We start from the raw sequence: 16,815 nt of genomic DNA, 5'->3' as shown, positions 1-16,815 counted from the left end.
CTCAACACCAGACTGTGTCACGTAGTCAGGCAGCCAGTCCCTAAGTCACAGCGCAGGAGCTACAGGGCCTCAGGGCACCACTGCAGTTGTTAGTTTGGCTTGTCACCTTCTACGGGCTTGGCCAGTAAGGAGACAATGAACCCGAATGGATTCAGATTCTACCTTACAGACAGTGCAGAAGCAATATGACCCTGGTGTCAGTTGCCTTGTCCCTAGTCCCGCGGTTTGCCACTGAATTGGAAGGCCTCAGTAAAGGCACTACAGGTGGTGGGTCTCTGCCAGGAAGGAGCCCACAGTTGTGCCCTATGGCACTGAGCAGCTCTGCAGTCCACAGCTGTACTCTCAGCTGGGACTAGGGAGACCATCCTATGTTCAACTGAAACCAGAGGTGGATGAGTAACAACTTTGTGTCACCTCCAGCTGGATGAGGAGGCAGGTGAGAAATGGCCTCATAGCAGCTCTTCATCAGGCTGCTTATCTCCCCTTGCTGCAAGAGCAATCAGGAGGTTCTCTGACAAGGTTCAAGTCAGCCTGCAGTTTAGCCTTGCCTACGTAGCCTAAGTGGGGACATGCAAGGGCACCAGGGCACCAAGACAGAGTCACACTCCTACAGTGTCTGGAACAACACACAAGACTAGGTATGGTGCTACAAATATGACACCTGTATACTGACTCCTACATGGAGGAGATGCTTTTCCTATCAGTTATTAAAAATATTCCTTCATTGAGTACACACACATTGATTACTAGCATGTCTCAGGACGTGTCTGCAATGCTTAAAATAACAAGACCAGTGATGTGAGGTGGATGATGGGAATATCACACTGGTGGACCAGACAGACACATAAACAGAAAAGAAGTGCAAAGGAGAAACACAGGGAATGGACCTAAGGGAAAAGCAAAGCAAAACGGTGAGCAGGGTGGCCAAGAAGCAGGAGGAAAGCTAGAAGATAAGGTTCATTCTAAGAGGGAAAGAGGTTATATATAACACAGCCGTGCTTTGACCTGGGCTGTGGATGAGAGTCACAACCTCCCCTGCATCACTGCCCCTTTTGAGGGTGGTGTCTGGGAGGCTAGACATTCTGAAGGGAGAGAAAGAAAATAGAGAGTGCAGGGGATACATGCATCTGCCCTGATAGAGATGCAGGTGCAGCTTTTTACAGTAACCAGTTGGGGATGAGCAGAGTTGGACTCGATGACTCAAGAAGAAATGTGCAAGTGAATGTAAAGGGAGAAAACACATTGAGAGGGTGGTAAACAGCTCCAACCCCATTTCTGTACAGGGTAGGTGCTCCATTACTGTCATGAGAAGGCTCCCTGGTATGAGCTCTGGGAGGGAGTGATGAGCATTCTAAGGAACCCATCATCACCTAAGCAGGGCGCACTGAGTGTGTAAAGACATTAAGTCTCAGCTTTACCACGACAGACACAGAAAGCTTTCTTAGCCCTGCTGAGAGTGGGGCTCTGGCAGCTTCTCTGCTGCTGGCTGCTAAGGTGGAGGTGGTGGTGGTTGTTCAGTCGCTCAGTCGTGTCCAACTATTTACTACCCATGGCCTGCACCATGCCAGGCTCCTCTGTCCTCCACTATCTCCCTGAGTTTGATCAAATTAATGTCCATTGGGTTGGTGATGCTATCTAATCATCTCACCCTCTGTCGCCCCCTTCTCCTCCTGCCTTCAATCTTTTTGCATCAGGGTCCTTTCCAATGAGTCAGCTATTCGCATCAGGTGGCCAAAGTATTGCAGCTTCAGCATCAATCCTTCCAGTGAGTATTCAGAGTTCATTTCCTTTAGGATTGGCAGGTTTGTTCTCCTTGCTGTCCAAGGGATTCTCAAGGCTCATCTCTAGCACCACAATTCGAAAGCATCAATTCTTTGGCACTCAGCCTTCTTAATGACCCAACTCACACATCTGTACATCACTACTGGAAAAACCATAGTTTTGACTCTACAGACCTTTGTCAGCAAAGTGATGGCTCTGCTTTTTAATATGTTGTCTAGGTTTGTCATCGGAGAAGGCAATGGCACCCCACTCCAGTGTTCTTGCCTGGAGAATCCCAGGGACAGTGGAGCCTGGTGGGCTGCTGTCTCTGGTGTAGCACAGATTCAGAGACGACTGAAGTGACTTAGCAGCAGCAGGTTTTTCATGGTCTTCCCTGGGGGCTCAGAGGTAAAGAATCTGTCTGTAATGCAGCACACTTAGGAGATATGGGTTCAATCCCTGGGTCAGGAAGATCCCCTGGTGGTGGGCATGGCAACCCACTCCAGTATTCTCATCTGGAGAATCCCCTGGACAGAGGAGCCTGTTGGCCCTTGTCCATGGGGTCATCAAGAGCCACACACTACTGAAGTGCCTAAGAATTCATGTAAGCTAGGTTTGTCATAGCTTTCCTTCCAAGGAGCAAGCGTCTTTTAATTTCATGGCTGCAATCACCATTTGCAGTGATTTTCGAGCCCAAGAAAATGAAATGTCTCACTGCTTCCACTTCAGTTCAGTTCAGTCGCTCAGCCGTGTCCGACTCTTTGTGACCCCTTGAACCGCAGCAGGCCAGGCCTCCCTGTCCATTACCAACTCCCGGAGTTCACCCAAACTCATGTCCATTGAGTTGGTGACGCCATCCAACCATCTCATCCTCTGTCGTCCCCTTCTCCTCCTCCCTCAATCTTTGCCAGCATTAGGGTCTTTTCAAATGAGTCAGTTCTTTGCATCAGGTGGCCAAAGTATTGGAGTTTCAGCTTCAACATCAGCCCTTCCAATGAACACCCAGGACTGATCTCCTTTAGGATGGACTGCTTCCACTTACCCCCCTTCTATTTGCCATGAAGTGATAGGACCAGATGCCATGATCTTAGTGTTTTAATAGTTGAGTTTTAAGCCAGTTTTTTCACTCTCCTCTTTCACCCGTATCCAAAGGTTCTTTAGTCACTCTTCACTTTCTGCCATTAGAGTGGTATCATCTGTGTATCTGAGCTTGTCGAGATTTCTCCCAGCAATCTTTATTCCAGCTTTTGAGTCATCCGGTCCAGCATTTTGCATGATGTACTCTGCGTATAAGTTAAATAAGCAGCATGACAATATACAGCCTTCCTGTTCTCCTTCCCCAATTATGAAGCAGTCATTTGTTCCAACTCTGGTTCTAACGGCTGCTTCTTGGCCCCCATACAGGTTTCTGAGGAGACAGGTCGAGTAGTCTGGCACTGCCCTCTGTTTAAGAATTTTCTCTATTTGTTGTGATCCATGCAGTCAGAGGTCTTAGCGTAGTCAATGACACAGAAGTAGATGTTTTAGAAAAATTAGATACATTAGACATTTACGAAGTAAAATGGACAGAACTCAGCAAGAATTTGTAGTTGAGGTGAGGGAGAGGGAATCGTAAACATGGTTAAGACCAAGTTTCCTGTCATAAAGTACAAAACTGTCATGGTGAATTCTGGAAGTTGTCCAGGTCTGGGAAGAATTCCAAATTAGATTTTTATGTTTTTGAGCTCATGGTCTACATGGATACAATAACCAGTATTTAAATACTTAAAATTTCCTTTTCCTTTAAAAAAAGTATTGTGGTATAATTTATATACAATAAAAGCCAACACTTTAACGTATTACCATTTGTAGATTTTTGACAAATGTATACCGTGGTGTAAATGCTACCACAATAAAAATGTAGAAAACGTCTCAATGTTCAAAAATGCTCCCTTGGGGTATTTGCCGTCAGACTCCTTCCTCCACTCCTGTACCCTGGCAACCACAGATACATTTCTGTGCCAACAGTTGTGCCATTTCCAGAAATCCATTGACATGAAATCATATAATATGTAGCCTTCTGTGTCTGGTTTCTCTCATTTGCACAGTTGAGATGCATCCTTGCTCTTACATGCATTAGTTACTTTTTTTTTTACTATCGTGTAGTATTCCTTTGTACAGGTATACACTTTTGTTTTTCTTTCATCTGTATACCAGTTGTTGAATAACTGGGTTGTTTCTACGTTTGGCTATTAGGAATACACGTGTGGAATATTTGAGTGCAGCCCACTGTGTGAGCATGTTTTCATTTCTCTTGGGAAAACTGCCAAGAGTAGACTTGCTGGGTCATATAAGGCTTCCCAGGTGGCGCTAGTGGTAAAGAACCCATCTGCCAATGCAGGAGACTCAGGTTCAATCCCTTGCTCTGGAAGATCCCCTGGAGTAGGAAATAGCAACCCGCTCCAGTATTCTTGCCTAGAAAATTCCATGAAGAGGGGTCCTGGCAGGTTACAGTCCATGGGGCCCCAGAGAGGTAAACACGACTGAGCGACTGAACACACACACACACATACATGGTAATTTGTGTATCTTAGAATCTAAACTGTGTCCTCTGTAGACAACATACACATGGATGTTTTTTTAACTGTTCTCGCAGTGTCTGCCTTCTGGTTGGATTGTTTTATCTATTTACATTTAATGTTGATACAGACTTACATCCGCCAATGTATATTTCTGTCTCATGTCATTTTGTTCTATGGTCCTCATTTTACTGCTTTCTTTTCCATCCAATGGATATTTTCTAATGTAGCATTTTAAACCCTTTACTGATTTTCCACTACTTTTAAGTTGTTTCCTAGCTGTATGCCACTGTAAACATCTTACTTTATCACAATCAGCTTGAAATTTACACAAATGCTAATGAGATACAGAAACATTACTCCTATATCGCTCTATTCAGGTTTCCCTCTTTTCCTCATATTGTCACATATATCATAAATCTATAAAGGGTAAGCCCATTAATACATTCTTATTATTACATTATATATAACGTTATGTGATGAAAAGCTGATATACGGCAGGATATCAGGTATCTGTAACTTCTGTTATATTCACCCTCTTTGTCATGATTTCTGATACTTTGCATATGTTTGTATGGATTTGACACCATCCAGATTTGTTTCCTTACCTAATACAACTTTGATCCAAACCACCTCCTTTGTGCTGCTACTGCAAATATATTACATGCCATATGTTGCTGGCCCAACAATAATTGGGCTTCTCTGGTGGCTCAGACAGTAAAGAATGTGCCTGCAATGCAGGAGACGTGGGTTCAATCCCTTGGTCAGGAAGATCCCCTGGAGAAGGGAATGGCTAACCACTCTGGTACTCTTGCCTGGAGAATCCCATGGACAGAGGAGCCTGGCAGGCTACAGTCTCGGGGTTGCCAAGAGTCAGACATGATTGAGCAACTACTGCTTTCACAACAATAAATTATGTGATATTGTTTTAGACAGTTGCTTTTTAAATACAGGAAGAAAGGAGTCAAATATGTATCCATAAAGAATTTTTGTTCATATAATTACCTTTACCTGTGCTCTTTGCTTTTTCACATGGATTCAGGTTAACATCTGAATTTACTTATTATAGCATGAAAAACTTCCTTTAGTTTTTCTTGTAAGCCAGTTCTACCAACACATTCCCTGAATTTTTTTTTTTAATTTGGGCATACCTTTACTTTGCTTTCATTTTTATTTTCTTAAACCACTTTGTTGTGGTATGTGTGACATGTAAAAAGCTGTGTACGCACCCGTGAAATCATCACCAGCTTCAATATACAAACCTCAACTGTATTTCCATAGTAGTGGTGAATACTCCTAATAAGTAAGAAAATTCCAGTTACAATATAAAAAGAACTTAGGAATTAGTTTAACCAAGGAGGTGTAAGATTTGTACACTGAAAATGACAAAACCAGTTGAAAGAAATTAATGAAAATTTCAGTAAATGGTCGCTGACTATCAATGGGCACTAGAGTTTCCCCTAGAAATTTGCTGTCATTGTACACACATCTCTGAGCATGTGGGATATTTCCTTAAGGCACATTCACAGCAGGGAGACCGCTGGATCAAAGACTTCCTTGGCTAAACACATCTGTGGAGTACCTACTATGTGCACGTGCCTGACACTGTTCTAAACCCCAAGGAGGCATCACAGAATAGGACTGACACTTGTCCCTCTTTCATGAAGGCAAATGCTGCTGAGGGTGAGGGCAGGATGGAATGTAAATTTCTGATAGGTGCTGCTACAGACCCCTGCAAAGGTGTTTCACCAGTTCACACTGGCCTCAATGGGGCAGGGGAGTGAATGTGCCTTTACTGGCATCTGGGTACCATTTGGAGGGTGGGAGGTCTTGGCAGGAGGCTGGACACCTTGTGTCCAGTTCCTTAGAAGAGCTTCAAGTCCACAACTAGGATTGATCCACGTAGGGATTTCAGGGAACATGAATACCCTAGGTGTCCATACCCTTGGTTGTGACATCACAAAGTGTATTTGTCAAAGCATGGGAGGTATCTGACCCATCGGTGGCTCTGCACCCTGAGTGTGCCATCTCTGACCTGGAGATAAGTCTGTGAGCCAGGGATTGAGGGTGCTGAAACCTTGAGGGGTTTACTATGCCTTAGGCTGTGAACTTTGGGGTTTGTAGGATGCGGGGTACCAAGGTCTGAGGTTTCTTTGTGGTGGCTGCAGGGAACATTGTGAAAGAGCTGTATGCGTTCACCACATCAGTGCTCTGTGCAGTTGGGTTTCTCCATGGCAGCTTATAAAGTTGCTAAAATGCATGTCGACCTGTATTTTAATTTCATCTCAGCTGATTTCATGTGTCTTGCCTCATTTATTGAGTCTCTAGAGTTTCAGTTTGGTGGATTGTTTGGTGTTGGGTGTCCAGTGCATCACCCTTCTTTGGGACTGGAATGAAAACTGACCTTTCCAGTCCAGTGGCCACTGCGGAGTTTTCCAAATTTGCTGGCATATTGAAGGCAGCACTTTAACAGCATCAGCTTTTAGAATTTGAAATAGCCAGGATTCTGTCAACTCCACCAGCTTTGTTCACAGTAATGCTTCCTAAGGCCCACTTGATGTCATACTCCAGTATGTTTCAGGTTGTTTCACATTGGCACAACCAAATTCATCAAAAATTGTACACTTGTGTTTCAGAGGCTAAAACAATTCCTACTTAATGTGGGTGCCAAAAAACTTAAGGCCCAAAGTAAAGTCTAAACATTGATAATACCTATATTCCTTTAAAGACAGGCATTTACACTTTGAAGGGAAGCCAGGTGACTCCTGAGTCCCAGGTCACTGAGCTGCTGGGCTGGAGGTGTGGCTGAAACTGAGGCAGCCGCACCTAGAGGGCCTCTCCCTGCGTGGAGGGAGGGCCTGCCCTAAGGACGAGAAGAACAGGACCCCCAGGGGTCTCATACTCTAGCAGGGAGGCAGGCACATTGCTTCAGGCAGCACATATTCATCGAGGCTTTTCCTGGCTCTCTGTGGTGGATACAAGTGGCCAGCCCACAGAAATCCCTGTGCTGGACTTACTCTCCCCAAAGGGGAAGTGGTAGGGGTAGGAGGCACCCAGAAAACCCTCCTCATAACAACCCAGGACATTCTACAGTGTGTTAGAAGACGGTGGTGCTGTGATCAGATACATGTGAGTCCTGTAAGGGACTGGTACTGTGGGCAGCAAGGGGGAAAGCTGCAAGTCACAGTACTGAACAGAGCAACCAGGGCGGGCTTCATTGAGGAGCTGATATTTTAACAAAGACTTGAAGGGGGAAAGAGCACAGCAGACATCTGGGGTCAGGATATTGCAGAAGAGGGAACAGTGGGGATAAATGCGGGGAGCAGACACTGCCAGGAGGCCAGGGCAGCTGGGAGCAGGGAGTGAGAGTTGAACAGAAAGCGGGGACTAGATACCGCGGCACTGGGTAAGAATCTGCTCTGTTGGCGAACCAACAGGGACAAGCAGGGGTCATAGGTGCTGATGGACATGCCTGTACCAGGCCTGTGAGGGAGGCAGAGGCAGGACAGGGGGAAAGAGCAGAGACAGGTGAGGTGGGGCAAGCAAGGAGTGAGGAGGATGCACGAGGGGCAGCTCCGAGTGAGGCTGACGGCTTCCCCTGGACTTGACATTCCTTTGCTACGTGTGCTGGGGTCCCCGACTCCATAGACGCCTGTGCTCCAGGCACAATGTCAGAGACTCCACTAGCAGCCTGAGTTCGTTCAACAGTCCATCGACTGGAAATATAGTTGTGGGGCCTACATTGCCACTTGGTTCTTGGGAAACATTCAGTGACCTGAATGGTGCTCTCAGGATCTTGACCCCAGTTCCACTGTGAGGCTACAACTGTGGCTGATGAGGCAACAGTGTGACCCACATGTGTGTAATGAACCTTGCAGCCTCTTTGATCAGGAGTTTCCAGAATTAGGGGTCATATGAAACATGCACTCCAATCCCCGCCTCCACAGGGAAGAGAATCTGATTCCACAGATGTCCTGCTTACTCCATTCTCCTGTGTCATTATTAACACAAAAGTAACTGGTCCACGAAGAGTTAGGCTTTATTGACTGAGAATTTACCTTGAGTCTCGATCCTTCATTCATTGAGGAAGTAGTTCTAAACAGGGACCAGATGCTATGTCTCCTCCTACTGTGGCTGGATTGGTTAGGGATGATGGGGACTGTCCCCTGCAAGCAGATGACTGCCACGTGCTGTGTGAGAAAAGCGATGGCAGGATTTAAATTATAGAACTCTGGGAACACAGAAGAAAGCATCTGACCCCTGCCATATGTCCGGGTGTGGGATGTGCTGTGGGTCCGTAGTCAGGACACATTCTCAGGGAGACGGGGAGATTTCTTGAGGTGGCACTTTGACCTTCCACAGTTTACACACACACGAGCAGAAGAGCACAGACCTGGACACAGGTGGAGCCAGACAGACTTTCATTCCCAGTTGTCTCCAGAGCACCATGGCAGCTGGGTCGTCTCCAGTGCTGTCTTACAGCCACTAGAAACCCTTCCTGTGCTTTGGCGTGCCTCCCGATTCCTTATATCTGATAAACAGAGTGAGACTGATAGAGACATAACTGGGGTGGGGGCTGGTTGCAAAGCCTCTCTGATATGGCAGAGTGCTTCCCCGCAAAGGAAGTTAAAGTCCTGCTTGGTGTTGCCTCTGGAGCAACCCTTTCCTACCAGCGGACTCCAGTTTCTTGGCTGCAAGGCAGCTCCTCCTAAGGCGCACACAAAGGGGGTTAGAACCTTTCAGGGTGGCTTTGCCCTACTGGGTATCTGCGTTTCACAAGCGGACAGGAGATTGGGACACTGATGGCTCTCCTCTCATGGAACAACATCTGCATCTCGGTAACTGAAACACAAGCCACGTGTGTTGTTGTGACTGCACAGAAGACTGGCTTTGCACTCAAGAGAAACTAGGGCGTGACTCCCAGATCCAGCTTTTACTGCATCAGCCACCTAAGCTCTTTCAGCTTGTTTCCTTGTCTATGAGAAGGCTGGGGTTCATCCTTACCCCTCTGGGTCTGTGTGGAATAAAACCCCATATACCTGGCTCCCACAAGCTCCATAACTAGGCTCCAGGTGAGTCATTTACACTGCACCCTGTGTTATGGACACATCAGTGGGGATGGTGGCATTCCAGAGCCCCTGAGAATCTACTCGATGCTCTGGTTGTGGTGGGTGTTGGGGTGGGTGTTGGGGTGGTGGAACTGGTGCCATGTCCAACTATTTAATTGGCTTTACATACCACAGGCACACACTTCATTTCATATTAGGTGTGTTCTGCTCACAGGAGTTGTAGTGAAGGAAATCAGTCGTCACAGTTGAATCTGTAGCAGGTAGAAGCCGCAGTGGGGTCGCTCCCTCCACTGGCCATCACAGGAACTGGCAGTTCCCTCCATGGGTTGATTGATGGCACCAGGTGGAGACACCTGAGGAGTTGCAAGAAGGTGCTGTGACATTCCCTAGGAGGGTCCCCATACTGAGCTGGCAGCTCATCCTTGCCTCCCTGATGACCACAGGGAAGAGTAAATCACACCCTGCATAGGGAGGACGTGTCAATATACTTCATTTTGTCCTAACAGGAACTCAACACTATAGAGTGAAAAATAGTGAAAATCTCATCAACACACAGTGCATGGGTAGGACAGCTCAAGTCCTGTTCCGGGTACTGGGTCACCGACACCGTAAAGTGACATTTTGAAATTCCCATGCTTCGGCTTATCCCTGCTCACTGTGAAGCAGGTGGTCACCCTGGATCCCTTTATGCTTCCAATGCTGTGACCAAATTCAAAAGGCCATATTCAAAGACAACAACAGGCCCATAAAAAGAAAGAGGAGAGCATTTCTGTCTGTATCCTATTCTTAGCAAGGAAGCCTTTCCCAGACAAACTCTGCCATCAGATTGCATTTCTCTTCAGTTCATCATGCAGCAGGGATTCATAGTGAAATCTCCACCACCTTCCATTTGGTAAAAATATCAAATCTGTTAACTGTGACTTTTCTCCCAGGTTCTCCCCAGCAAAAATGGAAATTGCTCTACCGAGCCTGACAGCTGAATCTAAGAAGGAATCAGGCAGATGAGGAGGCAGAAAGGGCATGTTAAGATGGAGGCAAAGGCAGGACTGAGATTGTGAAATCGGTGGGTGAGGAGGGGACGACAGGGGATGGGGTGTGGCTAGGGAGTAGGAGTGTGAGCACACTGGCCATCTGATGAACAGAGAGAGGTCTGGGTGGCTGGAATATCAAGTGGGGTGTGGAGCAGAAGGAGGGTGTCTGGTGAAGATCGGGCATTTGGGGGCAGACAAGACCTGCTGTTGCTAGTACAGGAGGCTGGACAATATCCTAAGAGCAGCAGGCAGCCCGTGCAGAGTTTTGAGCAGGGGTGTCATGCCCAGATTGCACTGAGGAAGTCTTCCCTTCCTCAGGCAGCAGGACAGATCATGTGTTGGAAAGCATCAGGATTGCTGGTGCTTGTCAAGGAGAGAGATGAGGGTGACCTGGCCTAGGGAATTCACTGTGCTGATGGGGAGAAGGAACAGAATCTTACTTAGATTTAAGAGGCAGAGAGTTGAGGCTTGATGATTGAGAGTGTGGTGAGAGAGGCAGCAGGCAAGGATGGCTTTAAGCATCTCTGGCCTAAGCAGCTGGGAGAAGGCTGCCTGGCACTGAGTCAGGGGACAGTAAAGGAGGTGCAGCTGTGTGGGGAGCGGGGGTTGGGGGGATGGGTGCAGTTTGGACATGTTGAATATTCCTTGCCTGGGGGACTCAAACACGTACTATCAGAATGACTTGGGGGAGCTGACCTAACTTCTCTGTGCCCATGATGCACATCTGTGATGGGGGAATGAGGCTAAGAATTAAGAAAAAGACTAATTTCCTGTTTCATTGCTTTAGTCTAGGAGAATGTTCTCTTTTTACAAAGAAGTGCTGTCTTACTGTCAGGTATTCCGTCGGTATAATGGGAATGTATTGCTTATCCATATATCCGCTTGGTTTTACACATCTGCTTTGTGTATTTTCACCATGTGGTATGTATTGTCAACCGTAAAGAGAAATAAACTCAAAGGAACAAGTGTTTCTTGTCACATGCATGCAGAACGGCAGTCCATCAGCCTGTCTCTCAGAGAAACAGCCCCCTTTAGAACCTCCTGTAGCTCCTCACTCCCTCCAGGGGGTGGGTAGAGGCCTGTGGGACCCCGCGTGTCTTTCACTTCTCTTCCCTGTGAAGGCATCTCCGGTGTCCCAGAAGTTGCCCAGCACTTGTTGAGTTCAGTCTCCCTGCAGCCCTGTCAGTTGACTAGGGGAGTCTGTAGTCAAGAAGAGAGTGCTGAGCCTGATGTGTGGATCTGGAAACCATCAGCCTGTGGTGCCGAGCTGGGAGGTGATGAAGCCATAGATACCTAGATCTGAATCAAGGTCCCACCACTTATTCCTTCTGTAACTGTGGGCAAGTTACTTACACTCTCTGGGACTCAGTTTCCTCAGTTGAAGAGGATGATGATTCTATTCTGCGATAATGACTCCTTTTTTTTGCCCTCATTTACATTACCAAAAAACAAACAAACAAACCTTTTGAGAACTACACAGTGATGTTCAAGTGTCTATTATTTCCAGAGTAAAAATGGAGCCTGTCAACAAACACATGAAAAGATGCTCAACCTCACTCATCATGAGAAATGAAAATCAGAACCACAATTAGCTATCTTGTCACAGCAGTCAGAATGGCCATCATCAGAAGTCTACACAAAATAAATGTTGGAGTGGACATGGAGAAAAGGGAATCCTCTTATACTCTTTGTGAGAATGAAAATTAATACAGCCACTATGGAGAACAGTATGGAGATTTCTTTAAAAACTGGGAATAAAACTACCATGTGCTGTGCTGTGCTTAGTTGCTCAGTTGTGTCTGACTCTTTGCAACCCCAGAGTATCACATCAGGCTACTCTGCCCATGGGGATTCCCCAGGCAAGAATACCAAGGTGGGTTGTCATGCCCTCCTCCAGGGGATCTTCCCAACCCAGGGACCAAAACTGGTCTCCTGCAGTGCAGGTGGATCCGTTATTGTCTGAACCACCAGGGAAGCCCATAAATACTGGAGTGGCTAGCCTATCCCTTCTCCAGGGGGGTCTTCCCAACCCAGGATTTGAACTGGGTTCTCCCACACTCTACATGGATTCTCTACCAGCTGAGCTACCACGGAAGCCCATAAAACTACCACGTGACCCAGAAATCACACTATTGGGCATACGCCCTGAGAAAACTATAATTCAGAAAGACACATGTACCCAAATGTTCCTTGCACCAGTATCTACAATATCCACGACATGGAAGAAACATAGATGTCTGTCAATGAATGGATAAAGATGTTGTGGTACATGTATACAATGGAATATTCATCAGTTATAAAAGGGAACGAATTTGAGTCATTTCTACTGAATTGGATGAAGCTAGAGCCTGTTATACAGAGTGAAATAAATCAGAAAGAGAAAAACAAATATCCTACATCAACACACATATGTGAAATTTAGAAAAACGGTACTGATGAACCTATATGCAGGGCAAGATTAGAGTCTCAGACATGGACAAGAGAATTATGGACACAGCAGGCAAGGAGAAGGTGGATTGAATTGAGAGAGTAGCACTGAAATATACAGATTACCCTGTGTAAAATAGATAGCTAGGGCAAGCTTCTGTATAGCACAGGAAGCTTAGTTTGGTGCTCTGTAATGACCTAGAGGGGTGGGGTTGGGGGGTGGAAGAGAAGTTCAAGAGGGAGGGGATATATGTATACACTTATAGCTGATTCACCCTTGTCCTACAGCAAAAATTAGCACAACATTTAAAGCAATCATAATCCAATTTTAAAAGATGAGTGGTGTTCAAACCTCTCTGCCTTTATACTTATCTACTGGGACCAGCATGAAAGATGCTCATATTTACCATGCTGACAAAGTTCAACTTCACCTGAGCTGTTAAGAAAAGCCACAGTAAAGAAATCTCTGCAGACTTTCATGTCCCCAAAATGACTTAATGCAAAGCACCACCCTTCCCCGTCAGACTTCGGTAAGACTCATCCAAAGTATCCAGTGACTCCTGGGTTTACCTACCACAAGGTCAAGTACAGACCTTCCTCCTTGTCATTAAAGGGCAGACACAGACCATCCAACTCCTTCTTTTCTGTCTCATGACTAGGAACAGTGATTAAAAGTCAGTTCTCCTGAAACTAGCTAGTCACAAAGATAATCATTTCCTCTTCTGTCGACGGGATTTCCCCCTAAACGTTTTCCCCCCTGCAAAGGTCCCCACTGTCACTTCTCTACTACTCTCTGTGGAATAAAGTACAGTGCAAAACCATCTTGCTGACAGTCTGATCATCAGGTCTGTGGTGCTCTTCCAATTGCAATCGGTAGAAATACAGTCAGTGTCTTTATTCGTTTGCTTTTACTCTTTCCCTTTGTCTTACTGGTAATCATTGGTAGAAAAAAAGATTTAAAAAAGATTTAATCTCAAAAAATATACAAACAGCTCATGCAGCTCAATAACAAAACAATAAATGACCCAATAAAAAATGGGCCAAAGAAATTAATGGATATCTCTCCGAAAAAGACATACAGATGCCTAAGAAACACATGAAAAGATGCTCAACATCACTCATTATCAGAGCAATGCAAATGAAAACCACAATGAGGTATCATCTCATGGTGGTCAGAATGGCTGCTCTCAGAAAGTCTACAAACAATAAATGCTGGAGAGAGTGTGGAGTAAAGGGAATCCTCTTACACTGTTGGTGGGAATGCAAACTAATACTCAGGAAGGTCCTTCTATGAGGAGGGGAGGGGTAAATGTCCCATCTTTGTGCTGTCAAAGCCAGGCCCACAGACTCCTCCCCTGTGAAGGGCAGCTGGCCGCTACAGGGCCCTGGACGACTCCTCCTCTTGGTGGTCTTTACCCTTCTCTTCCACACACACTGAGGATGGGAGGCCGACCCACCACTCCAGGCTCCTCGACTGGCCTGAGGATGGGAAGCACTGCATTGGCATTCCGTTAGTGAGAACCTGATCCTGAGAAAGAACGCGTGAGAGCGAGGGATATAGTCAGGGACAGACACGCAGACAGAGGGAGACATCTATCGCTCTAGGACCGACCAGGTGTGCATTAGTGCCACAGGACCGCAATCCTCTTCAGTCAAGTGGGATCCCAGCTCTCTCAGAACTGTTGTTTTCCACAAACACCCCCACCTCTTCAGGATCAGAAGGCAGTTGGACAGTCTATATGACTTATTTCTCTTTCTCTCGATGGGGATTGACACTCTTAAGCCGATACTGAATCTTCCTATGGACATTGGTCGATCCGGAATAATTGCGCTCAAGTCGGTGTTCACCAGTTTCAGAAGTAGGCTCTTTCCTTGGCATCACCTCCCTCCCCACCTCATGCCCCACTTTACAAAATGAGACAATAGAATAAAGTATTTTCAGGGGAGATGGATTTCCCGTATTGAAATCATCGCAGGTGTTCTTTCTCAAGAGTGTGTGAGTTAGGCCCTGATGTGACATAGAAATAAGAACATACTTTTAAAAGGTTCCTTGAGTCCTGCCTTGGTGTGCAATGCTTTTGAAAACTTTTATCTCCTGAATCGCCCAGCAGCGGTGTATAGTAATTCTAAAAGGAAGGTATCTTTCGTTGTCTGGATTCCTGGAGTACAGCTGATCCTGGACAGTAGACCTGTGCTGTGGTCAGAAATTTGGATATATGATTAGTTACGGGTTTCCATTTATATTTCAATTGTTCATTAGTCCCTAAGTTGTGTCCCATTCTTTAACGACCCAATGGACTGTACCCACCAGGCCTCTCTGTCCATGGGATTTCCCAGGCCAGAATACTGGAGTGGGTTGCCATTTCCTTTGTCAGGGGATCTTCATGACCCAGGGATCAAACCCCAGTCTCCTGCATTAGCAGGTGAATTCTTTATCACTGAGCCACCATGGAAGCCGTTGTATTTCCGATACCATTGCCTTATATTTGACCTACCTCTATTGGGTGTATTACAAACGTCTATGCGCCTGTGTGTGGGGTTGCTTTGCTTGTTTGTTTTGTCAGAAACAGTAAAGTGAAGTAGTTTGGCTTTGCTTAAGTCTTTCAGGGTACCAGCAATAGACAAAATGTATAAAGAGAAAGGGTTTCCTTAACTTAAGGAAAAGAATTTCCACAACTCCCCATGAAAGGGGTTTAGTCTCCTGACTAGAACCTATTAATATTCAATGAAATCTTTCATGACTGCTCATTATAGGAAAGCATTGGTTCTACTGTTTTTACTTGAATATTGGCTACATTTAAAATTATGCTTGAGATTGTGTGAAATAGATAAGTAAGACTACAGATCCCAGTGATCCATTGGCTTTACCCTGCATATGGGTGCAGTACAAGCTCAGTGAAAACCATCAGTTTGGGTGAGTACAATGGGCCCTGCAAGGAAATATTTTTTATAAAGTAGACACACTGGATGTGCTAACGGGAAATCTATACTTTGCTCAGCAGATTATTTATATAATAAACAAGGACTTAGAGCCAAGGGAATGTATAAGGTGGTGATTGTGAGTGAAAATAGGTGACAACATTGAGAGAGACAGAGAGTGGTGTAATGAATGGTGCAGAGACCTTCACATTTTAACAGATGTACATGAAAGATGGTTAGGACCACTACCAAGCAGTGTGACCTCGAGTAAGATAGTCACCATCTCTGATCCTCGGTTCCTTGCCTGCAAATGGGGGCAATAATATTATATATTATCCCACCCCCAGGCAAAGCCATTCCTCACGGCCTGATCCCAGCCTCCGCTGGCCCCTGTGGCCAAGGCTCTCTTCACACTTGTTTCACCATGGTCTTCCGTCTGGCTTCCTGCCCACCCCACCATGAGCTCCTTGAGGACCTTTTAACCACAGGGGCTCAGAACACGTTTACCATCTTATGAGTGATGATAAAGTGAGGTACACAGAGCAGTGCAGCTGCTGTTATGCTGTCAATTCGTTGCAAACAACACATAGGAAACGAGTGGCTGGAGCAAACCTCTCCACTCGGTTTTCTGTTGCTCCAGGGCCGTTTGTGTTTTTTATCCCCACATCGTCCAGAAGCTTATTGTACGAGAGAAACACCCTCCTTTCCCCTTCCTAGTGCATAGTAATTATAGCAGCCATTTCTCAACTGAATTGTCAGTGAGTGAACCCTGAAAATCCTCAGCTCAATTTTGGTTCCTTCGAGTGGGTGAGGGGAATCCTGTCATCTCTCCCCACTCTGACAGGAGTGTCTAATGTCCGTCTCCCTTTATTCTGATATAATAAAGGCTTCCCCTTTATTCTGTATCTTGGACACTCCTTTACCTCCTGAGACTGAGGTCTGTCCTAGGCTATGGCCGCTTTCAGCACTGTGCTGAGGGCATTGATGACCAGGCAGGCGCTGGGGGGATACTTGTTGGTTGAATACAGCTCAGAGAGCCAGGCTACTTTA

This window comes from Bos taurus, unplaced genomic scaffold, assembly GCF_002263795.3.
Source record: "Bos taurus isolate L1 Dominette 01449 registration number 42190680 breed Hereford unplaced genomic scaffold, ARS-UCD2.0 ScbfJmS_511, whole genome shotgun sequence".
Taxonomy (NCBI): domain Eukaryota; kingdom Metazoa; phylum Chordata; class Mammalia; order Artiodactyla; family Bovidae; genus Bos; species Bos taurus.
This window is presented reverse-complemented; position numbering follows the sequence as displayed.